Genomic DNA, 24,830 nt, shown 5'->3' with positions numbered 1-24,830 from the left:
ATTTTTAGTTGGTTACTCTCCCTCGTGGAGTAAACAACACAATTGTCATAAATTTTGTGGCGACTCAATCCCTAGTAATGGGATAACAATCTTTTAGATTTTCAACCTAAATCCTTCCCTTTGTCAAAATTTCTCCAAAAAGTTTCTTTGGTCTAAAAACCACCACTTTTTTTCTCCGCAGAGAGTTCTGATATTTCAAAAATGGTTACGACAAGAGCGGGAAAAGAAACAGATCCTCAACTCAGCGACAGTGAGGCGGAAGAGATGAGCTCTCCTAAATCAGTCAGGGGACAGGGTCAGAACAAGAAAGATGATATCGACCCCACTATGTATGACATGTTCCAAAAGATGATGGCAAGGATGATGTCGGAGCAAGCTGAGGCCAAGCTGAAAGAGGCAGCTCCTAAAAGCAAGCTGAAGAAGAAGCCTGTGAAAAAGACAATCAGAATCATAAAAAAGAAGGTGCAGCCAGACACTACTTCTGTAACGCCCCGAATTTCCAAAACAAAGCTAAGTTAAAATTTTCATGAATTTCTTTTTTTTTTTTCTTTGCAGCGGAACTTAGAAAAGCTTTTAGCAGCGGAATCAGACGATAATGAGTCGTCAGTTTTAGAAAACTCCGAGCACGTTGCAGGTATGTGGCCAAGCAACTCATTGACCACCAAAGTGTTCCATTTTATCGAAAACCACATGTTTATTACAACACTACTGCTTAGAAAAGCAGTATAGGTTCAATAAAAGGAAGCAGTACAAAATCTGTCTAGAGAAACCCTAGAACTCGATGCCGCCTTGCTCCGCATATCGCCACGCAGGTCCAACACCTGAAATCCCCATAAAACGGGGTCAGAACCACTGATGGTCTGGTAAGCATGCAATCATGTAACCATTCAACTCAAGCACGATAATGACCACTCAGGGTCGCAATGCGCAATAACGACGCTCAAGCCTCCAAGACTTAGCGTATATCGCAGGAGCCTCCTCAGGGCTATGAGTTGAACATCCGCTCAAGTCTTCATGACTTAGAGCAAGCCTTTTCAGGGTTGTGATTTGAATAGCCGCTTAAGTCTCCACGACTTAGCCATGACCTCTTCCGGGTCTCAAAGTGATGTCTAGCTCAAGTCTTCATACTTGGCACATCCGTATCCCACGCATCTAAGGACAACTCCTCGAGCTTCGCTTAGTCGTGCGGATACAACACGGGTCTTTGCCCAGTCGGTCCAGTAGTATACCGAACATGACACCTTCACAAAGGTTATGCAGGACTGACTCAACACGTCATCCACTCATACATTCAAAGCATCGCTGTACCTAGAACTAATGCATTGTTTGATAATTAACCGCTCCCGCCTTTGGTACGCAGGTAGAGCTATTGTCCGGGCATCAACGCGACGTTCTGGGGGTTGATTATTCTATGTATTTTAGATACCCCAGAGGCCTGTTGACCCTATCCATAGTAGGGCAGTGTGTTTCAACTGGGAGAATCCTACTAGGCTCATATTCGGATGCATCCTCTACTTGCAGTAGTTGGGTTCAATCCTTAGATCTTAAGGATAACCACGACCCCAAAACCCATGAGTGATTGAGGCCATCGTGGACTCTATCAGGTCCAAAGTAAAATACATGTCACTCAAGGCTGTACCATCACTGTCATTCCACAGTGAGCATAATTCCTGAAGGGGTCTGCCAGTATTACAATTACTTGGACAGAATCTGCATGCCATTTAGGCAGCCCGTGCTTTCAGCACTACGGGAGTATGTACCCGACCCCATTCAGTCTTCCCCAACACAGTCATTACTGAGGGGGTACCCCTAACACGATCTTCAACCGCGGGGTATGTGCGACCTTAAGTCTTATTCATATGCATGCAGAACACCGCTCTTTGGCACTTCGGCCACCACGAGCATCACACCTCTTTGGGTGGAAACAACACACTCTGGCTCTTCGGCCCTTACGAGTCTGGTTGTGTAACCGTTCTCAATGAGCATGCATATGACTCGATCTAAATAGATCGGCTACTCGGCGTATTTTTACGCAACGAGTCCAAACCTAGCCAAGGCGCAACCTCTACTCCGGCTCAGCGGCCCTTACGAGCAAGGTGCTTTTGCAGGCACAAGGATACGAGCCGATCTGGCATCGTTCCATCAACGGACATCATTATGTCGTTCCATTGGTTCCGGCAGCTCTTCTGCCAACCATTTCGTCAGCACCTCCCCTGCTCTACCGGCAGTGGTGCGACGAACCCTTCTACGTTGTAGAGGGCAAACCATGAACTGGGTAGCACTCTGGTATATGTCAGAGTATCCTGCTACGTTCTTTCTGAGCTATTCTTAGCTTCTTCAGAAATTTTAGCAGCACTTCCTCTCTTTTACGGAGAAAGCGTGCGTTTCTTTTATCCATTTCAGCGGCATCTCCCCTCTTTGGTAGGAAATCGCCACGCTTAATTCGGGAAATGGATGCGCACCGTTGTGCGTACTTTGCATCCATCAAGGTTGCAGGAACCCTTGGCCATAGCCAGGCCATACGAAATTGGCTTAGTCATTACGTAAAGAGCATTTTGCCAAAAACCGAAGCCTTTCCAATAGGGGCTTCATTCGTCAAGCAGAATCTTGAACGAGGAGCGGTCAAAGAATCGCATGGGCGATTTGGAGTTTGATCTCCATTTGAACGCTCATTTATGCGCTATATATGTAGTATAAGCAGAAGCCTGTGCTTTATACAGCGGCGGCGTAAAGAAATGCATATACTATTGTTCAGGGTGTGTAACTGAACGAAATATTCTACATATATAACAAAGCAGAAGCCTTGGCATCGTTCGACGCGACGGCGTAAGTAAATACATTGCAGAAAGCAGGAGCCTTGGCATCATACGACGCGACGGCAAAGGTAAATTACATAGCCTGTGTGATATAAGACGCGTCGGCAGAATCAGCAGATATACACCTAGATCCGCATCCAACGATAGTTACGAGGCGAGCGGGTGAACACCGAAGTGTCCTAAAGGGCTCAACCAAGAACTAAAGCGAGATACCATTTTGAAGAACGCAAATACTGCGTGTTTGAACTTAGATATATTCGACGATAGTTACGAGACGAGCGGGTGAACACCGAAGTGTCCAAAAAGGGCTCAATCAAGAACTAAAGCAAGATACTACTTCAGAAAGTATATTCTATATACAAACAGTCAAATACTTGAGAGAGATGGATCAACGAAGCAAACTTACTTCAAATCGTGGAAGAAACGGCTCTGGGTTGCTTCTTTGGCTTCGAGCCTTCCTTCGAGAGGTCAGACTAAGTCAGATGAAGCTGACTTAGTTGAGAAAGAGGTAGAGTAGGTCAAGCTACTCAACCTAAGTGGTTTGAACCAAACAGGGTTCGATCCAAGTCAACTGGGTTCAGCAGGTTCGAACTCAGCTCAAGTAGGCTAAGTCTGGGTTCAGAAATCCAAATCGGAATCTGGACCAAAAAGGACTTTGACTTTGACTTTAAACCCAACTAGGTTCAAGTCAAGTCAACTGGGTTTGGACCAGGTCAAGTGGGTTCAGACCCAGGTCAGGTGGGTTAGGACCAGGTCAGGCAGGCTCAGGCTAAGTCAGGCAGGCTCAGACCAGGTCAGGTGGGCTCAGGTGGGCTAGGCTAGGTAGGGGAGGTTTAGGAGAGAGAGAGAGAGGGGGTCGATTTTTATGAGAAGAGAGAGAGTGGGGAGGGCTATTTATAGCCCAAGCCCACCTCCTCTTGGATTTTCTCATGCCCCTTCTACCCCCTTGGCTTCTTTTTAATTCCAAGAGGTTTCTTGGTGTGGGGCCCACTTGGATATTCCATGGGATATTTTTGTGGGTCCCACCAGATATTTTCTGAGGAATATTTCTGTGGAGCCCACCAATATTTTCGTGGGTCCCGCAAGAATTTCGGGTTTCCGGCGATTTTTTCCGAAAAATTCTGAGTACGCCATTTTCTTCGTATTGACGTAACTAAGAAAGTTGGCTCGTAGGAATCCTTTGATTTCATTCAGGTAGGAAGTTATGGCTTCCAGAGTGTTTGAGCATATATTCGCGATTCGACGAATATCCTAAGTATAACTGGCTCGCAGGAATTGATTCGTTTTGCATTCTGAGAAGAAATGCTATTTTTACCGGTAAATGCCTCATGAATTTTATTCAGATATTTTCTGAAAAATTGCGGGCCTTACATCATTACCCCCTTAAAGGAATTTCGTCCGCGAAATTCAGCTAAGAGTACAAGGTGAAGAGTTCAGGATATTTATCCCGCATATCCGATTCAGGCTCCCAAGTGCAGTCATCGATTCCATGATGCTGCCACCTCACTTTAACAAGTGGAATGACCTTCGTTCTTAGCACTTGCTCCCGTCGGTCCATGATCTCCATTGGCCTTTCTTCTACCGTCATATCTTCTCGGATGTCAATGTCTTCATGTTGAATGACGTGAGAAGGATCATGAATGTACTTTCGAAGCATTGATACGTGAAATACATCATGTATTTGCGCGTATTGTGGTGGCAATGCTACTCGGTAGGCAGTCTCTCCGATTCGGCTCAAAACTTCGAAGGGACCAACGAATCTGGGGCTGAGCTTCCCCTTCTTTCCAAAACGAAACACACTCTTGGTTGGAGAGACCTTGATAAAAACCTTATCTCCAACCGCAAAAGCGAGTTCCCTACGCCGCTGATCGGCGTAGCTCTTCTGTCGACTCTGAGCAGTCAGTAGCTTCTTTCTGATCATGTGGACCTGCTCAGTATAATGCTCCAACACAATGGGCGAGTCCAAGGTTCGCTCACCCACTTCACCCCAATGGATCGGTGATCTACAGGGTCGTCCATACAAGGCTTCATACGGCGCCATCCCAATGCTAGCGTGGTGGCTATTATTATAAGCAAATTCAGCCAACGCTAGGTGGGAATCCCAATCACCTTTCCATTCCAGCATACAGGCTCTTAGCATATCTTCAAGAGTCTGTATGGTTCGTTCTGATTGCCCATCTGTTTGGGGATGGAATGCTGTACTGAACTTGAGTTTCGTCCCCAGGGCTTTCTGAAGCTGCTCCCAAAAGTGAGAGGTGAACTTCGGGTCACGATCAGATATGATCGAAATCGGCACTCCATGGAGTTTAACGATTTCCCGAATGTAGATCTCCACCAATCGTTCAGTTGAGTAACGAGTGTTGATTGGCAGAAAATGAGCAGACTTGGTGAGTCTGTCCACGATCACCCATATTGAGTCATGTTGTCTCTTGGATCGAGGCAATCCAACGATGAAATCCATCGTAATGCCTTCCCATTTCCATTCTGGAATCTCGATCCGTTGCATCTTTCCACCAGGGCGCTGATGTTCGATCTTAACTTGCTGGCAGATCAAACACTTCGAGACAAACGTAGCCACATCACGTTTCATACCCTTCCACCAGTACTTCCTCTGCAAATCTCGGAACATCTTCGTACCTCCAGGGTGAATGGTGTACTTGCTATTATGAGCCTCCTGGAGTACTTCCTGTCTTAGCTCAGGGTTATTTGGAACCCAAATTCTTTCTTCCATCCATATTCCTTCATCTTCTTTCAAATGGAAGAAAGTGTTATCTTTTTCAGCACGAGCTTTCAATTCCAACTACTGGGGATCCTTGAACTGTTCGGCTACGATGCGATCGAGGAATTCAATGTGGATCGTCAAACATGACATTTGGATTCTACCTGAATCAGCCAAAAATGGCTTCCACTTGACGAAATCCTCCATCAACTTCCATTGTCCAGTTAGGCTGGCCAGAGTGCCAACAGTCTTGCGACTAAGGGCATCTGCTACAACATTCGCCTTTCCAGGGTGATAGGAAAGCGTGAATTCATAGTCTTTGAGGAATTCCAGCCATCGCCGTTGCCGCATATTGAGTTCTTTTTGAGAAAAGAGGTATTTTAGGCTTTTATGGTCCGACATGACCTCAAATTTCTCTCCATACAGGTAGTGTCGCCAGATTTTAAGCGCGAACACTACCGCGGCAAGCTCCAAGTCGTGTGTTGGATAGTTTTTCTCATGGACCCTCAACTGTCGTGATGCATAGGCGATTACTTTGCCATGCTGCATCAACACACAACCCAGACCTGTTCCCGAGGCATCGGTATAAGCAACGAAGCCTCCCTCACCAGAAGGTAAGGTAAGGACAGGGGCAGTGGTAAGCCTCTGTTTGAGAACCTCAAAGCACTCCTTACACTGGTCAGTCCATTCAAACTTGACTCCCTTTTTAAGTAATTTCGTCATCGGTACGGCGATTCGGGAGAAGTCTTGTATGAACTTCCGATAATATCCGGCAAGTCCAAGGAAGCTACGGACCTCAGTGATATTTTTTGGCTGCTTCCAGTCCATCACAGCTTCCACCTTCGCAGGATCCACTGCGATTCCATCTTTTGAGATCACATGACCAAGGAACATCACTTTATCTAGCCAGAATTCACATTTTGAAAACTTAGCATAGAGTTGGTTATCTTGAAGGGTTTTCAAGACGATTTTCAAGTGCTCCACGTGTTGTTCCTTGTTCTCAGAATATACGAGAATGTCATCAATAAAGACGATGACAAAGCTATCCAAATATGGTCTGAATATCCGGTTCATTAGATCCATAAAGGCAGCAGGCGCATTAGTGAGTCCGAAGGGCATTACTACGAACTCATAATGGCCGTATCTCGTTCTGAAGGCTGTCTTGGGTATATCCTCTTCCTTTACTCTGAGCTGATGGTACCCAGACCTGAGGTTGATCTTGAAGAACACCCTCGCTGTTCTGAGCTGATCGAATAAGTCCTCAATCCGAGGCAACGGGTACTTATTTTTAACAGTTGCCTGGTTAAGCATCCGATAATCGATGCATAACCGAAGGGATCCATCCTTCTTCTTTACAAATAGTACCGGGGCTCCCCACGGTGACACACTCGGTCGGATGAACCCTTGTTCCATCAGTTCTTCCAACTGACACTTCAACTCACTGAGTTCAGCTGGCGCCATTCGATACGGGGCTTTGGATATCGGCGCTGTTCCAGGTAAGGATTGAATTCCAAATTCAACCTCACGAAGTGAAGGAAGTCCTGGCAATTCCTCAGGAAACACATCGGGAAACTCCCGCACCACTTCCAAACTCTCAAGGGGTTGGTCATTGGATTTTTCCACCGAGAGACTCAACAGGAAGGCCACACAACCCTTCCTAAGGTATTTTTGTACCTTAAGTGCTGATATAAGCCTTTTCTGTGGAACTGGTTTGGATAACCGGTACTCCATCTTAGGCAATCCGGGTCGAGATAGAATCACTCTGCCCTCGCGGCACAGAATCTTGGCATTATTCTGAGCCAACCAATTCATTCCCAGAATGACATCGTACTGTACCATATCGATCAGGATGGCGTCAGTAGGCAAGTGTTGCCCTGCTATCTCAATATCCAAATTTTTCACACACCGGATACATTTGGTGCGTGAACCCAACGGGTTATATACTTCGATCATTTTATCAATCGGTTGCACCGAGGCGTGGAGTTGTTCGGTGAAATCGTCAGAGATAAACGTATGAGTAGCACCACAATCAAACAAGACGTAAGCTGCATGTCCATTAACAGGTACGGTGCCTTCAATCAGGTCACCATTTTCGACTTGTTCAGTCGTTACAGCATATACACGACCTGCAGCAGGCCTTTGTTCTATTCTAGGTGGAGGTCGTTGAAACTGAGAACGTTGTGGTGCTGGTCGAGAGGGTCCGGCAGATTCGGCACTACTCCTCTGTTCATCTGCAGCCTTCTTGGCGCAATCCCTTATAAAGTGGCCCATCTTGCCATAATACAAGCACCCACCAATGTCACGAGGACATGGCTTTTCGGGGTGGTTCATACGACACCTTGGGCAGCTGAAGTTGGACGGCTGACCATTCAGAGTTGTGTTTTGTCTTGGCCTCACGACTTGCTGAGTGTTGTTCCCTCCTTGGAACTTCTTCTTTTGAAAGGGTTGTCGTGAACCCTGGCCACTTGGGAACGTCCTTTTACGATTCCCACCATTCACTATGGGCTTCTTTGCTATGATCACTTTAGATCGCGCCCAATCCTCTTGGATTTTTGAAGCTGCTGCTACCGCAGCCTGAAAAGTCGAAGGCATGCTTGTTATCACTCGAGATCGCAGCCCTTCGCGCAGACCATTCACATATTTGTCGGCCCTTTCTTGGTCTGTTTCGAACAATCGAGAGCAGTAGCGCTCTAGATTCTGAAATTTGGTGGTATAGTCCATTAGACTCATACCGCCCTGTTCCAACTCCAGAAACTCCATCTTTTTCTTGTTTCTGGAATGCAACGGGAAGTAGTTATCCATAAAAGTCCTCCGAAAGTCAGTCCAAGGAATGACTTCGACTTGTGAGAACTGGATAAGTTTAGTGGTATCCCACCACTTCCGTGCATTATCTTTTAATCGATACGTGCCAAAGTTGGTCTTCTTCTCTTCTGGTACTCCCAGTACTGAGAAGGCACGTTCTGTCTCTTCGATCCAACTCTCCGCGAGCTCAGGATCGGCTCTGCCAATGAAAACTGGCGGGTCAAGCTTGAGGAACTTCTCATAAGTCACTCCTCCCAGGTGCTCGTTTCGTGGTGCGACTGGTTCTGGCCTCGTTTCACGGATGGCGGTAACCAGGTTGTTGAGTGTCTCCAACAGGAATCCTTGCGTATGGGACTCCTCGCTTGGTATGGTTCTCCTCGTCGTAGGAGTCATTTATCTATGCACACACAAGCACTTGTTTTTAGTTTCTCGATGTATATGAGGAAGTAAAAAGCTTTATTTACTTAATATACATCACATTTACACAAGCATCGCCTTAAACAAAACGTCATGCCGCACTGGCAGACTTTAGGCGTTGAGAAACTATATACATGAGTCTACTGACTCCAAAACATCACCAGTCTCTTTAAGACTTGGATTTCTTTGATGAAGACAAACTCCTAAAGGTCCATCTATTGCCACATGGCCTTGGTGCAGGCACTACTAGTTTTGGCTTGGGCGGCACTTCCGCACTAGCAAGCGAATACTGGGGATATATGAGAGACTCCAGTCCACTTTCCCAGTCAGCAAGATCAAGACTCTGGGAGTCTGGAATAATGATTGGCGAACAGAAAGAATCCCCTCTTTTGTTCCTGCCATTTAAGCTCGGCATATGTGATGCCGGATGGTAGCTTGGCGAGTGATAGACTTCTGCAGGGAAGTTCAAATCAAAATCCCTCAGCCTTGGTAATTCATCAAAAGATGTTGGGGTATGGTTGCTCCCAACACTAGAGTGATGCGGTCCACTGACACGCGAAGTCTCATCCCTGAGACCCTTTGAAGCCCGCCGACCCATATCGGCGGTATATTTCCTTTGGCATTCGTTGGCGGAATGCTCATCTTCGCCACAATATTGGCAGTCTTGGACTTCATACGGGCATATCCACTCATCGTGCATGACCTTGCAGCGATAGCAATATCCACGCGAGTCATGAGTTGCCATCTATACAAAGATGCACCCAGATCAGAACAAAAGTATAAAAACATATACTTACAGTGCGATATCGGGACCATGACGGATCTTGAACCAGGTTTCTCAGACTCATGCTCTGATACCAATTCTGTAACGCCCCGGATTTCCAAAACAAAGCTAAGTTAAAATTTTCATGAATTTCTTTTTTTTTTTTTCTTTGCAGCGGAACTTAGAAAAGCTTTTAGCAGCGGAATCAGACGATAATGAGTCGTCAGTTTTAGAAAACTCCGAGCACGTTGCAGGTATGTGGCCAAGCAACTCATTGACCACCAAAGTGTTCCATTTTATCGAAAACCACATGTTTATTACAACACTACTGCTTAGAAAAGCAGTATAGGTTCAATAAAAGGAAGCAGTACAAAATCTGTCTAGAGAAACCCTGGAACTCGATGCCGCCTTGCTCCGCATATCGCCACGCAGGTCCAACACCTGAAATCCCCATAAAACGGGGTCAGAACCACTGATGGTCTGGTAAGCATGCAATCATGTAACCATTCAACTCAAGCACGATAATGACCACTCAGGGTCGCAATGCGCAATAACGACGCTCAAGCCTCCAAGACTTAGCGTATATCGCAGGAGCCTCCTCAGGGCTATGAGTTGAACATCCGCTCAAGTCTTCATGACTTAGAGCAAGCCTTTTCAGGGTTGTGATTTGAATAGCCGCTTAAGTCTCCACGACTTAGCCATGACCTCTTCCGGGTCTCAAAGTGATGTCTAGCTCAAGTCTTCATACTTGGCACATCTGTATCCCACGCATCTAAGGACAACTCCTCGAGCTTCGCTTAGTCGTGCGGATACAACACGGGTCTTTGCCCAGTCGGTCCAGTAGTATACCGAACATGACACCTTCACAAAGGTTATGCAGGACTGACTCAACACGTCATACACTCATACATTCAAAGCATCGCTGTACCTAGAACTAATGCATTGTTTGATAATTAACCGCTCCCGCCTTTGGTACGCAGGTAGAGCTATTGTCCGGGCATCAACGCGACGTTCTGGGGGTTGATTATTCTATGTATTTTAGATACCCCAGAGGCCTGTTGACCCTATCCATAGTAGGGCAGTGTGTTTCAACTGGGAGAATCCTACTAGGCCCATATTCGGATGCATCCTCTACTTGCAGTAGTTGGGTTCAATCCTTAGATCTTAAGGATAACCACGACCCCAAAACCCATGAGTGACTGAGGCCATCGTGGACTCTATCAGGTCCAAAGTAAAATACATGTCACTCAAGGCTGTACCATCACTGTCATTCCATAGTGAGCATAATTCCTGAAGGGGTCTGTCAGTCTTACAATTACTTGGACAGAATCTGCATGCCATTTAGGCAGCCCGTGCTTTCAGCACTACGGGAGTATGTACCCGACCCCATTCAGTCTTCCCCAACACAGTCATTACTGAGGGGGTACCCCTAACACGATCTTCAACCGCGGGGTATGTGCGACCTTAAGTCTTATTCATATGCATGCAGAACACCGCTCTTTGGCACTTCGGCCACCACTAGCATCACACCTCTTTGGGTGGAAACAACACACTCTGGCTCTTCGGCCCTTACGAGTCTGGTTGTGTAACCGTTCTCAATGAGCATGCATATGACTCGATCTAAATAGATCGGCTACTCGGCGTATTTTTACGCAACGAGTCCAAACCTAGCCAAGGCGCAACCTCTACTCCGGCTCAGCGGCCCTTACGAGCAAGGTGCCCTTGCAGGCACAAGGATACGAGCCGATCTGGCATCGTTCCATCAACGGACATCATTATGCCGTTCCATTGGTTCCGGCAGCTCTTCTGCCAACCATTTCGTCAGCACCTCCCCTGCTCTACCGGCAGTGGTGCGACGAACCCTTCTACGTTGTAGAGGGCAAACCATGAACTGGGTAGCACTCTGCTATATGTCAGAGTATCCTGCTACATTCTTTCTGAGCTATTCTTAGCTTCTTCAGAAATTTTAGCATCACTTCCTCTCTTTTACGGAGAAAGCGTGCGTTTCTTTTATCCATTTCAGCGGCATCTCCCCTCTTTGGTAGGAAATCGCCACGCTTATTTCGGGAAATGGATGCGCACCGTTGTGCGTACTTTGCATCCATCAAGGTTGCAGGAACCCTTGGTCATAGCCAGGCCATACGAAATTGGCTTAGTCATTACGTAAAGAGCATTTTGCCAAAAACCGAAGCCTTTCCAATAGGGGCTTCATTCGTCAAGCAGAATCTTGAACGAGGAGCGGTCAAGGAATCGCATGGGCGATTTGGAGTTTGATCTCCATTTGAACGCTCATTTATGCGCTATATATGTAGTATAAGCAGAAGCCTGTACTTTATACAGCAGCGGCGTAAAGAAATGCATATACTATTGTTCAGGGTGTGTAACTGAACGAAATATTCTACATATATAACAAAGCAGAAGCCTTGGCATCGTTCGACGCGACGGCGTAAGTAAATACATTGCAGAAAGCAGGAGCCTTGGCATCATACGACGCGACGGCAAAGGTAAATTACATAGCCTGTGCGATATAAGACGCGTCGGCAGAATCAGCAGATATACACCTAGATCAGCATCCAACGATAGTTACGAGGCGAGCGGGTGAACACCGAAGTGTCCTAAAGGGCTCAACCAAGAACTAAAGCGAGATACCATTTTGAAGAACGCAAATACTGCGTGTTTGAACTTAGATATATCCGACGATAGTTACGAGACGAGCGGGTGAACACCGAAGTGTCCAAAAAGGGCTCAATCAAGAACTAAAGCAAGATACTACTTCAGAAAGTATATTCTATATACAAACAGTCAAATACTTGAGAGAGATGGATCAACGAAGCGAACTTACTTCAAATCGTGGAAGAAACGGCTCCGGGTTGCTTCTTTGGCTTCGAGCCTTCCTTCGAGAGGTCAGACTAAGTCAGATGAAGCTGACTTAGTTGAGAAAGAGGTAGAGTAGGTCAAGCTACTCAACCTAAGTGGTTTGAACCAAACAGGGTTCGATCCAAGTCAACTGGGTTCAGCAGGTTCGAACTCAGCTCAAGTAGGCTAAGTCTGGGTTCAGAAATCCAAACCGGAATCTGGACCAAAAAGGACTTTGACTTTGACTTTAAACCCAACTAGGTTCAAGTCAAGTCAACTGGGTTTGGACCAGGTCAAGTGGGTTCAGACCCAGGTCAGGTGGGTTAGGACCAGGTCAGGCAGTCTCAGACCAGGTCAGGTGGGCTCAGGTGGGCTAGGCTAGGTAGGGGAGGTTTAGGAGAGAGAGAGAGAAGGCAAGAGAGAGAGGGGGTCGATTTTTATGAGAAGAGAGAGAGTGGGGAGGGCTATTTATAGCCCAAGCCCACCTCCTCTTGGATTTTCTCATGCCCCTTCTACCCCCTTGGCTTCTTTTTAATTCCAAGAGGTTCCTTGGTGTGGGGCCCACTTGGATATTCCATGGGATATTTTTGTGGGTCCTACCAGATATTTTCTGAGGAATATTTCTGTGGGGCCCACCAATATTTCCGTGGGTCCCGCAAGAATTTCGGGTTTCCGGCGATTTTTTCCGAAAAATTCTGAGTACGCCATTTTCTTCGTATTGACGTAACTAAGAAAGTTGGCTCGTAGGAATCCTTTGATTTCATTCAGGTAGGAAGTTATGGCTTTCAGAGTGTTTGAGCATATATTCGCGATTCGACGAATATCCTAAGTATAACTGGCTCGCAGGAATTGATTCGTTTTGCATTCTGAGAAGAAATGCTATTTTTACCGGTAAATGCCTCATGAATTTTATTCAGATATTTTCTGAAAAATTGCGGGTCTTACAACTTCGGAGGAATCAGAATCAGTCGAAGAAGAGCAGATTGTCTACAGACAGAATCCTCTAAAGCAGTCCGTAAAAATAGCTGCAGAAGAGCCTGAATTCCTCAACAAGGCCAAGTCCGGGGCTCCAGCAGAGGACCTGATGAGCAAGCAGATGAAGGAGATGAATCGAGCTATTAAGGATATTCAAGCCAAGCGTAAGGGCAAGCAGACCTATACTGGCGAAGATTTTTACGATGGTCTAGATGGGGATGATAACCTGGAGAATCTTCCTCGCAAGTTTCTCAAATTTGATGGAACGGGCAACCCTAAAGCCCATTTAGCTACATTTTATGCAGAGTGCAGCCGTTTCAGGAAAGATAACAGGGCTCTGTTCATCTGTTTTCCTCGCAGTCTGGAGGGTGTAGCAGCCAGATGGTATGCTGATCATGTGAATCCTATCGAACTACGAGAGTTCGATAAGGTAGTAAATATGTTCATTGAGCGTTTTCTATTCAACACTGAGGTCTCCCCTACGCTCAATCACCTTTACAACCTAAAGCAGAATGAGACAGAAAGAGCAGGAGAGTTCATCCACAGGTGGACAAGTACCTGCAACAAGATGAAAGTTCCCATTCCAAAGGAGCATGCATTGCAAATAATCCTCAGCAATTTCTCTCAGCCCCTGAGAAGCCTCATTGCCACTTCTCCAGCAAAATCCTTTATCAAGTTGATTGAACGAGCTGAATGGCTCGAGGCAGGAATAGAAAGTGGGCTTTACGAGGGCATGCCTCTTGCCAAAAATATCCAAGATCAGAAAAAGAAAGCGCAGTTCACTCATGCAGCTGATACCTCTAGCAATGATCATGACAGTAGCAGAAGAAACAGAAATGACAGCAAGAATGGACAGAACCACGACGCAGCTCAAAGGGAGAAGTCTTCCAAGCAGAATAACAAGTCGTCTCAGTCTAACTTTTCGCAAAAAGAAAAGATAAAGCGCGAAGGTTGGAGTAATGATCGTGAGTTCACTCCTCTGAAGCAAACGCTCGAAGAAGCCCTTGAATTCATGCTGGCCAAGGGATTGGTTAAAATCCCAAAAGTCGCGGATCCTCCTACGGTCATGGGAAGGTTCACAAATCAGTTCTGCAAATTCCATCGAGCAGTGGGGCATGATACCAATCACTGCTTCGTCTTCAAAAATATTGTTCAGGACTGCATCGACAAGAGTCTCTTTGTTGAAGATGAAGAGGAGGATGACCTAGCCGTCATGACCAAGTCTCTCCTCAGCTACTCAGAAGATTGAAGATGCCAGACTTCTCCTACTTTTCTCCCCTTTTTGCCAGTCACCTTGTAGGGGGGCCAGCCACCCCAGTCCTTTTGTGACCTTTTGGTCAAAGTATTTGTAAATATTTTTTGTTATCAGTTTCGCACATCAATGAAATGTCAATTTTTCCTTTATATCTCTGACATCACAATACTTACTTCCTCTGCCACATAGGGGCATTTGCTTTTGAAAATCTATATTTCAAAAATCTATTCATCAACTTCTATTAAAACCACATTTTCCTGTTCTTTTCAGAATGCGGGACTAATCCTGACATCATTCATGAGAGAAATGATATTACCTATGAGGGCCTTTTCAAAAATCATGAAATTTCAAAAGGTCTTCGTTATGACCAAAGAGTTCAAATATTCTTCAGTCCAAGCTTTGTCCAAAAATCAACCCTCGTGTTGATCATGTTTTCAAAAATAAGTTTTCGAACCATTGCATTGAAGGATCAACCATTGTGTTGGTCTTATCTTCCAAAATAGGTCTCAAATCTTGTGTTGATCATATTTTCCAAAAGTGGTTTTTTAAAACATTATATTCAGAGATCAATCCTGGCATTGGTCTCATCTTCCAAAAAATTGATTTTAAATCATTATAGTCTACGATCAACCCCTGTGTTGGTCTTGTCTTCCAAGTTTGGTTTTTCAAACCGTCATATTCAAATGTCAGTCCTTGCATTGGTCTTATCTTCCAAAAATGGGTCTTAAATCATTATATTCAAAGGTCAACCCCTGTGTTGGTCTTATCTTCCAAGATTGGTTTTTAAACATTATCTTCAAAGATCAACCGTTGTATTGATCTTATTATTAGTCTCGAACTGTTGTTCTTTGAAATTAGATTTATTGTTGATCTTCTTCTTCAAAAATATATTTTCAAACCATTGCCTTCAAAATTTGACCCTCATGATGATCTCTCATGTTTGATTTAAAGGATCAGATCTCGCGCTGATCATTCTTCTTGAGGTGGATTTTCTTCCCCCAAAATGATTTCTCATTTATCTTTTAAATAAACATTTTTCTTTCAAAGATCCTATATGCAGGCAGGATCAGAAAAACTCTTTTTTCCTCTTAAATCTTATAAATTCTCAGTTAAATTTTATATTTTTATCAGTTTCATTCATTTTATTCATATTTTATCAAGTTTACATCAATTTTATCAAGTTTTATCAAGTTTATCAATATTTCCTCAAATTCCATTAAATTTTATCAATCTTTGTACCCTTTCAGGTTAAGGGATAAACCTGATGCCTCTTTCCCATGAGGTATTTCCTTTATTCATTCCCCCTCAGGTTAAGGGATAAACCTGACCCTCGTTGTCCGAGGTGTTCCCATTCAGGATAAGGGACAATCCTGAAACCCCTCGTAGGAGCCACAATGCTACCTATGAGGATTCTTTTATAAATACAAGTTTTATCAATCTTCGTTTATTTTCTAAATTTATATCAATTTTTCTTCATTAAATATCTTTAAATTCTATTGTTGTTCTCATTCAGGATAAGGGATAATCCTGAGACCCCTCATAGGAGCAACAATGCTACCTGTGAGAATTCTTTTCCAAAATAAATTTTCAAAATTTCTTTCCTTTCTTCTTCTCCATTTTTATAAATTTTATTCTTCTCCCCTTTCAGGTTAAGGGGTAAACCTGAATCATTCCTTTCTAAATTCTCATCAAATGTCTATTTCATTTTCCCCTTCAGGATAAGGGAAAATCCTGAAAATGCCGACAATCATTCTTGCTCAAATCTCAAGTATCTTAAAGAATGTCGGTGTCCCCTTTTTCTTCAAATCTCCATCAGAAAACCCAGTACTTACACTGGGGCATTTTTTTGAAAAATTCAATACTCATACAGGTAAGCCTAGCACTCGTGCTAGTGTTTGGCTGACCAATCAGTTGGCCCTCAGGTCACAATCTTTCCTCAATTTTCCTCAAATTCTGTCAATCTTCCATCAATTCCTATCCCTTCTCATCAAATTCTCCTTTAAGATTCGAGTTTCGACTCGAACTTCCAACTCTTTCCCTGAGATTCGAGCCCTGACTCGAATTTTCCAGCTTTCCTTTGAAGATTTGGGTCTTAACTCGAGTCTTCTTTCCTTCAAAAATCTAAAAACTTTCAAGTCTTCCTTGGAGATTCGAGCTCTGACTCGAACTTCCCTGCTTCCCTTCGAAAATTTCAGTCTTGTCTCAAGTTTTCTTACCTTCAATAGATGAACTTTCAAGTTTTCCTTTGAGATTCGAGCCCTGACTCGAACCTCCTTACTTTCCTTCAAAAATTGGAGTCTTGTCTCAAGTTTTCTTACCTTCAATAGATGAACTTTCAAGTTTTCCTTTGAGATTCAAGCTCTGACTCGAACCTTCCGGCTGTCCTTCGAAAATTTGAGTTTTATCTCGAGTTTTCTTGCCTTCAATAAATGAATTTTCAAGTTTTCCCTTGAGATTCGAGCCCCGACTCGAACCTCTTAGTTTTCCTTTGAAAATTAGAGTTTTAAACTCAAATTTCCCTGTTTTTCTCGCAGAATTCGAGTCCTGATTCAGATACTTTTTCAAAGGCTTACCTTCAAAACCCAGTTTTATGTCAAACTTGCCTTCAGAACTTTAAATTTACATTTACCTTCAGAATTCAGCTTCATGTTGGATTCTTCCCCAGAATCCCACTGATATGTCAAAATTCGATGTTAAGCAAAGGTTTCATCATTAAGGATTTCAGGAATATCTTGCCAAATTGCCATAAAATAGTTGTTGATCTCAAACTTTTATTACATAAAGAATTTCCTCAAATCTCCTTAAATATTCCTTCCAAAAGGATGAAACTTTTGTGAAGAAAGGCTCATACTTCAAATTTTCTCTTGGTCAACCAAGAGGATGAAGAAAAATCTTCAACATGACCGATAAAAGAAATATTCAATGATGCGGAAGAGTCATAAATGAGCTAATATTGATCATAGCTATGGCACATTCTTAAAGATTATTCTTTGGCAGTAAGACAGTGGAAATATCCTGGGCAGTCTGAAAAGAACCTACCCAATTCATGTCTCCTCAAGTCAGCTAAGCTGCAAATCAAATATCCGCAAAAGGGATCTCTCAATTGTCATCAAGATGAAGGCGAATTAAGCGAGTAGACCCCTGGGGCCAAAGAAGATTCGAAACATCTCCAAGATGACGGAGTTTGTGACGGATCCTTCCAAGGAAAGTTCGGATCACCGTCAAGATGAAGGCGGATGTGATGGACCTACCGACAAACCCTAAAAGATATTTGATTTCAGCTATCATCTAAATACCTTTGAGTCAATACCATCATATATAATCCCTGAGATAAATGAAGGATCGGAACATCTCCAAGATGAAGGAGTTTGTGACGTACCCTTCCCCGAAAAAAAGAGAAAAGTCAGGACATCTCCAAAATAAAAGACCAAGAAAGCCCTATGACTCAAAAGAGTGCAAAAAGATCATCATGGGAAAGTGCCCAGGATATCAAACTGCCCAAACTGCAAAGAATCTTCTTTATCTATGTGAAATTCTTCTATCAATATATTTTCATTCAATTACTTTTATGAAGCTAAGAATATTTCCTTTCCTTTCATGTCAAGGAAATTGATAGCATTCTTGAAGAAAAATCAACAACAAAATTTGACTTTGATCCTGGATTCTATAGAGTAAACCTAGTTGGGGGTAATACTCTAGGTGGAAGAGGGAACGTCTTTCAAAAAGTGCTTACCTTCAATTACCTTGAAACAACTATAAATGTTATCATTTTGGCAAAATTTTCCAGCTTTCTTGATAAGAAATAAGAACGTGACATCTGTTGTTGATATATCTTGGTGTTGCCTTTTCCTTCTTTCGCATAGTCAAAAGAGTTGCCTTCCCCTCTTTCATAAGAGTTGCCTCTTCATCTTTTGCTTTGTCGAGAGACTCGCCTTCTCCTTGATGAAAGGATTGCCTTCTTCATCTTTCGCTTTGTCGAGAGACTTGCCTTCTCCTTTTCTAAAAAGGATTGCCCTCCTCGTCTTTCACTTTGTCGAAAGACTCGCCTTCTCCTTTTCTAAAAAGGATTGCCTTCTTCGTCTTTCGCTTTGTCGAGAGACTCGCCTTCTCCTTGATAAAAGGATTGCCTTCTTCGTCTTTCGCTCTGTTGAGAGACTCGCCTTCTCCTTGATAAAAGGATTGCCTTCCTCATTTTTTCGCTTTGTCGAGAGACTCGCCTTCTCCTTGATAAAAGGATTGCCTTCCCCGTCTTTCGCTTTGTCGAGAGACTTGCCTTCTCCTTGATAAAAGGATTGCCTTCCTCATCTTTTTGCTTTGTCGAAAGACTCGCCTTCTCCTTGATAAAAGGATCACCTTCCCTGTCTTTTTGCGTTGTCAAAAGATTTGCCTTTCTCCTTGATTAAATGATTGCCTTCCTCGTCTTTCTCTTTGTCGAGAGACTTGCCTTCTCCTTGTTAAAAGGATTGCCTTCTTCATATCTTACATTTTACATTCTCCTTGTTAAAAGGATTGCCTTCTTCATATTTCACATCTTACATTCTCCTTGTTAAAAGGATTGCCTTCTTCATATTTCACATCTTACATTCTCCTTGTTAAAAGGATTGCCTTCTTCATATTTCACATCTTACATTCTCCTTATCAAAAGGATTGCCATCTCCATCGCCATTTTCATATTTCACATTTTGCCTTCTCCTTGCCAAAAGGATTGTCATTTTCACATTTTGCCTTCTCCTTACTATTGCCATCTTCATATCTTCATATCTTACCTTCTCTTTCCTAAAAAGGATTGCCATCTTCATATTTCACTTTTACCTTCTCCTGTCCAAATGATTTGCCTTGTTCCATCTTTCGCCTTGTCAAGAGATTCGTCTCCTTGATAAAAGGTCCGCCTTATTCATCTTTCACCCCATCGAAAGATTCGCCTCCTGTTACCTTATTCATCGTTCATTTTTCCTCACATCTCCTTATTTTCCATCTCTCACATTCCAGAAGAGTTGCCTCATTCAGCTGAAGTATCTCTCCTGTCCCATCACGGTTTCGAGGATCCCGTATGGTCGTTCCCACTCAGGTTAAGGGTCAAAACCTGTACTTTCTGCGAGAGGTCATTAAATTCAAAAGTTGGTTTCAGTCTCAGCAATGAGACACTCAAGTTCACCCCTTTTTCAAAGCTTTAGGGAACCCCATTTCTTTCCTCCTTTCGCAAACCCCTTTCGGATTTGTTCATCCAAACTCTGAAGGTCCCAGCATGGTCTCTTCACTCAAGGATTCCATTTGGTTGTCTCCTTCAGGCTAAGGTTTAAGCCTGAACATCGCCCCTCGAGGTATTTTCCTTTTCAGGTTCGGGTTTAAACCTGAGTCTCGTTTCGACGAGGTGTTTTTCCTCCAATCCCATCATGGTTCTTCCCATCGAGGAATTCATGCTTTGTATATCCATCTGGAATAAAATCCTACTTGAGCTTCATCTCATGAGGCATTTTCTCAAAAAATGTCCCATCAAGGTCATCATATATTCCCTTCCCCATTCAGGTTATGTTGAGATATATTCGTCCCATCCAGGTTAAGGGCTAAACCTAAGTCACTCTGAAAAGCTGATTTTGTCCCACCCATGAGACTTGATCAAACTTCTTATCTTTCATCATCTCGGGATCTTCACCCAAAATCCCATCATGATTTCCTCATCTCTATTATTCAGACATATCATTTTCGAGGATTTCATCTTCCCAAAGCCATTCAGAATAAGGTATTAAGCCTGAAAAGCCATAATTCTTCCACACCCAGTTCAGATCTGCTGACTGGGGCATTTTCAAAATTTGGAGTGTTATCCTTGCCACTAAGCTCGGCTTTCAACCGGCTTAGTAGCAAAGAGGGGCATCTGTGAACACCCCAAATTTTTCAAAATCTTTTGATATTCCCTTTTTGCCCCTAAATTCATTTTTTTTGAGCAAATGGGTCATTTCAAATCTAAATTCCAGTTCATTTCTCAAGTTTTATTGAAATTAAATCCATTTCATATGTTTAAATTGATTTCGGATCTGGATCCATTGTCCAGATCAAAATCTGAGTCTCCTTGTTCAAATTTTAAATTAAAATTATAGAAAATACCAAAATAGTTTTTAGATAGCTGGGATAATCCATCCGACATCCGTTTGGATCCATCACATTATATTTCTCGATTCGAGTGTCAAAACTCGAACATTTTCTCAAAACATGGCTCCAAACCCATTCTTCTGAAGAAATTTCCCCGAAATGGTCGGAAATTCTCAGAAAAATACTTTTGTAAATATTTCTCAGAAAAATACAAAAAATTAGTGTTTAAAACTTAGTTTTTTTTTAAAATCTTAGTTTTCTACTACAAAACTACAAAAAATGGAAAATGATGCAAAAATTGAAAAAATTGGGGAAAGCAAAAGGTTTTAAAACTTGAAAAATTGAATTTTTGCCAAAAACCTCTCTTGAACAACTCTTTTTACAAAAATTCTTTCAAAGGGGGCTTTCTTTTGGAAATTTGGAAAATCTCCAACAAACACCACCCGCGCACTTCCCCTCTCACTTGCTGACCCTTCATCTCCAAACCAACTTCTTCTCCCTCAACCCCTGATCTTCAACCACCTCCCTCTCTCGAAGGCTCCTCTTCTCGTTTAAGAGGAGAGCACGTAGAAGGATTCGGGCATCCATCTCCCACCTCACCACGACATGCCTTCTGATCCATTCTCACCTCACCATTGCCCTTTTCTGCATATATCTTCTTCGTTCTTTTTCTCTAACCCTCTCTTCCTCTTTCTGTCGACTGAAGAAGAAGGTTGCCTACATCTTTAAGATCTCAGAAGAAGCACGCATCACAGCAATTCCTCCCTCTGGTTGCCTTCTCCGTTAGTTGAAGGGAGCAAACCTTCGCAGCAAGGTTACAGGATTGGCTTCATCTTCACATCAGGAGAGAGTGTCAACACTCGATCGATAAACTAAAGCCCTCTATCCACCCTTCAAAATTTCTGCAGAATACGTAACAGAAAGAGATCAATTATCTCCTCAATCTCAGGTAAGTAGTCATTGCCTCCTTCTTTGATTCTTTGCATTTTTTTTTCTTTTTTTTTTTCTTTTGTACCATCTCTTCCTTTTTTACCTGCGTTATTCTTTATTTTCTTCTCTTAATCACAAGGCAAAAAGAGGGGATCGACCTGCATATAGCAGGATCGATCCTCCTGTAGCTACAACGATGGAATAGCTTTATTCCAACATAATTTCTTTTTCTTCTTCTCTTTTATGTTTCATTTATATTACATCCCAACCCATGTCTGGTTTTATTTTCGGTTTCATGCCGGCATTTGATTTCTTACTTCATTTAGATGATCGATTTACATTTTTGATTTCCCCTTTTGGCTTTAGATTTTCTGTTTACACTTTCTTCCTGATAGTCGATCTCCTATCCCGCTTTGAATATTTATTAATCTCGATTATCTGCTTGTGTCTCTGATTACATCCACGTATCATCCTCCTCCCCTATGTGATACCTGCAGTTCTCCACCCCATTGCATAGGCCATCTGATGCTTCATTCATAACCTTCATATACACCCTCGTTACAACAGCTTCATCCCCTTTCCTGTTGCAATTGTAGCGATAATAACAAACACACACCCCCCCTAATCCCAACGTATATATATATTTCGTTTTGTTCTTTTGTTTTGTTGTTTTAATTTCTTTTGCATCACATAAAAAACATTCCATGTTTCTGGGTTTATCTCATCCATATTTACCGTGAAAATGTGAGCATTCATTTGCTTCTGTCAATTCAGTACATTAGCCGATTTCCTTCATGCACTTCATTTGCCTCGATCCACTTGTTTCATTGTATTGTTCCTATTCCCCTTTCATTTCTCTAATTAACTTCCATTAAATTACATGAGAATATTGGTTCATTGTGACCTTCTCCATCCTCTTTTGTTCAGCATTTTTTTTTTCTTTTTGCAACATACCCGCGCACCTTGGCATCGTAAGTTTGTTAAACCTTTACTTCATCGATCATTTTTTTTAGCATCTGTTTTCTATATTATTTATATTACCATATCAGTGACACCCATTATCAAACTGGTTCAATCGTTGTTGTTTCTTTTTGAATGGAAGAGACAATTGTCCCAATGTCTAGAGAGTTTTTGAGATATGTCAAAGGGGTAAGCCTTATGTTACAGCTTGTTCCATGTAATAGCTAAGTCCAGTTTCATGATTATTCATTACATGTAACATTTATTAACAGAGACCATAAGGAAGTTATGGCCATTTTTTGTTTGCATCTCCTTAATTTGTGGAGTTAATTAAATAACGTGTATTCAAACTCCATGCTGGTATGAGAATACACTCAGAATGAGGTTGAAAGGGAGAGTATCGATGGGAGAACTACTCCCTTTGACAGCAAGGTAAAGTTCACCTGTTAATAGCATCAATTTTTTTTATTGTTGCCTTTGTTTGTGTTTGTTTTATGTGGTCTCTGCTTGGTTAATGTTGGGTGTAAACGACATCTTCTTCTTTTGTATGATTATTTCCTGTTTGGAGTCGGATAGGAGCAATAAAATCTTCATTCTGGACGTTAAACATGTTAGCTGCTGGCTGAGTATATTGTGATGATCCTTGAAACATTGCTGGCCACATTATATAGTCATGCATATCATACCTGATTGATATAGCTGGTGTCCTTCACTATCTTAATATCAATGTGTTAATAAGACATGCTTCTTAGAAAATTCTGGAGGGTCATGTAGTATGCTGAAGTATATCACTGTTTAGCTCCGGTAATATCTTCAAAGTAGGCCATACCAATTTGTTGCTTGAGTTATACAAGAAGTGGCTTCAGATTCTAATGAAGCCTCAACAGAATTACCAGCACAATTCTCAGATTTGCCCACTTTTTAGTGTGTTTTCTGTACCCTTTTTTTTTTTTTTCACATAGAGTTAATCAACATCTTTCTATAGTCTTGTACAAGATTTTATGGTATGTGACCATATAGGACTTTGCAGCATGTGTACTCGGCAGTAAAGAAGAGAAAACTGCAATATTTAAGCTGGGATATGTCTTTTTATCCATAAACAGGGAATTGGAAAAAGCACGTTCTCATTGTAGTAATGGGTGCAGAAGTTATTTCTGTGCAACATTACTCAGCCTATAGCCTACTTTTTTTTTTATCATTATCATCTGTATCATCCTCGCCTCTTGTATTATGTTGACGGTGGCACATTGCCACCTTCATCATTGGCATCTACCTCCAGCTACCACTACCCACCCTTGTATCCATCACTAACCATCCATCATTTCACTTCCAGCCATGCCCCTTCATACCATAGCACCATATATCTAGTAATCATCACCCACACCTTCATGCACTTTCTTTACACCATCTTCGCTCCAAGCATTGGCATTCAGCCACATGTCCTCCACAGCACCTGCAGCGCTTCCTGCAATACCCATCTTCTACACTTTCACAATCCTTCAGCTTCCCTGTGGTGTCATTCACCATAGCATTTCATAGTATCCCCATATTGCTGCATATTCTCATCATTGGGAGAATGCTAAATTCGTTACTAACATGGTTATTATACCATCAATTACCATATCCCCTACCAGTTACCTGTGCTTTCAGTTTATTATCAATCACTTGGTGTCACCCAAATGTCATTTAACAACACTTAGCGTTTTTATTGAATATCACTGGACAGTCACATGGTGTTTTCATTTCCCCTTGCATCATTTTCGTATCATGTTCATGTGGTTTTATCATGTCATAGCATATTCGTAGGCATTACATTTTAGGCATAAGCCATATGCTTTAGGTAATGGATTGCAAAAATAGCCATATGCTCTTTATAAACCTTATGACAACCGGTTTTTGGGTATTAGGATTCATGTGATATCATAACACTTCATTTTATTCTTGTTTGGGGCATTACATATGCATTCATTCATTAGCCTGGATATGATCATATGCATGTTGATTCTTAGCATAGTACTTTCCATTTTTTTTATATATTTTCCATTTTGCTTCATAATAACTCTGTTTTGCAGGAATATGTGAAAAGCTTGAATCTCTTTCTTAGATTAGAAATTTGTGATATTTTCAAATTCCAATGTTGTAATAGCCAGATATCAATGAGAAGTTTATATTTCTAGCTTAGATTAGAATGAATGAGCATTGTAAATATCATGAATTGCTTGTTTTTCATGCATTTTTCCTTTATTTCTT

This window comes from Nuphar pumila, chromosome 7, assembly GCF_984573655.1.
Source record: "Nuphar pumila chromosome 7, dmNupPumi1.hap1.1, whole genome shotgun sequence".
Taxonomy (NCBI): domain Eukaryota; kingdom Viridiplantae; phylum Streptophyta; class Magnoliopsida; order Nymphaeales; family Nymphaeaceae; genus Nuphar; species Nuphar pumila.
Note: the sequence above shows the minus strand (reverse complement) of the source record.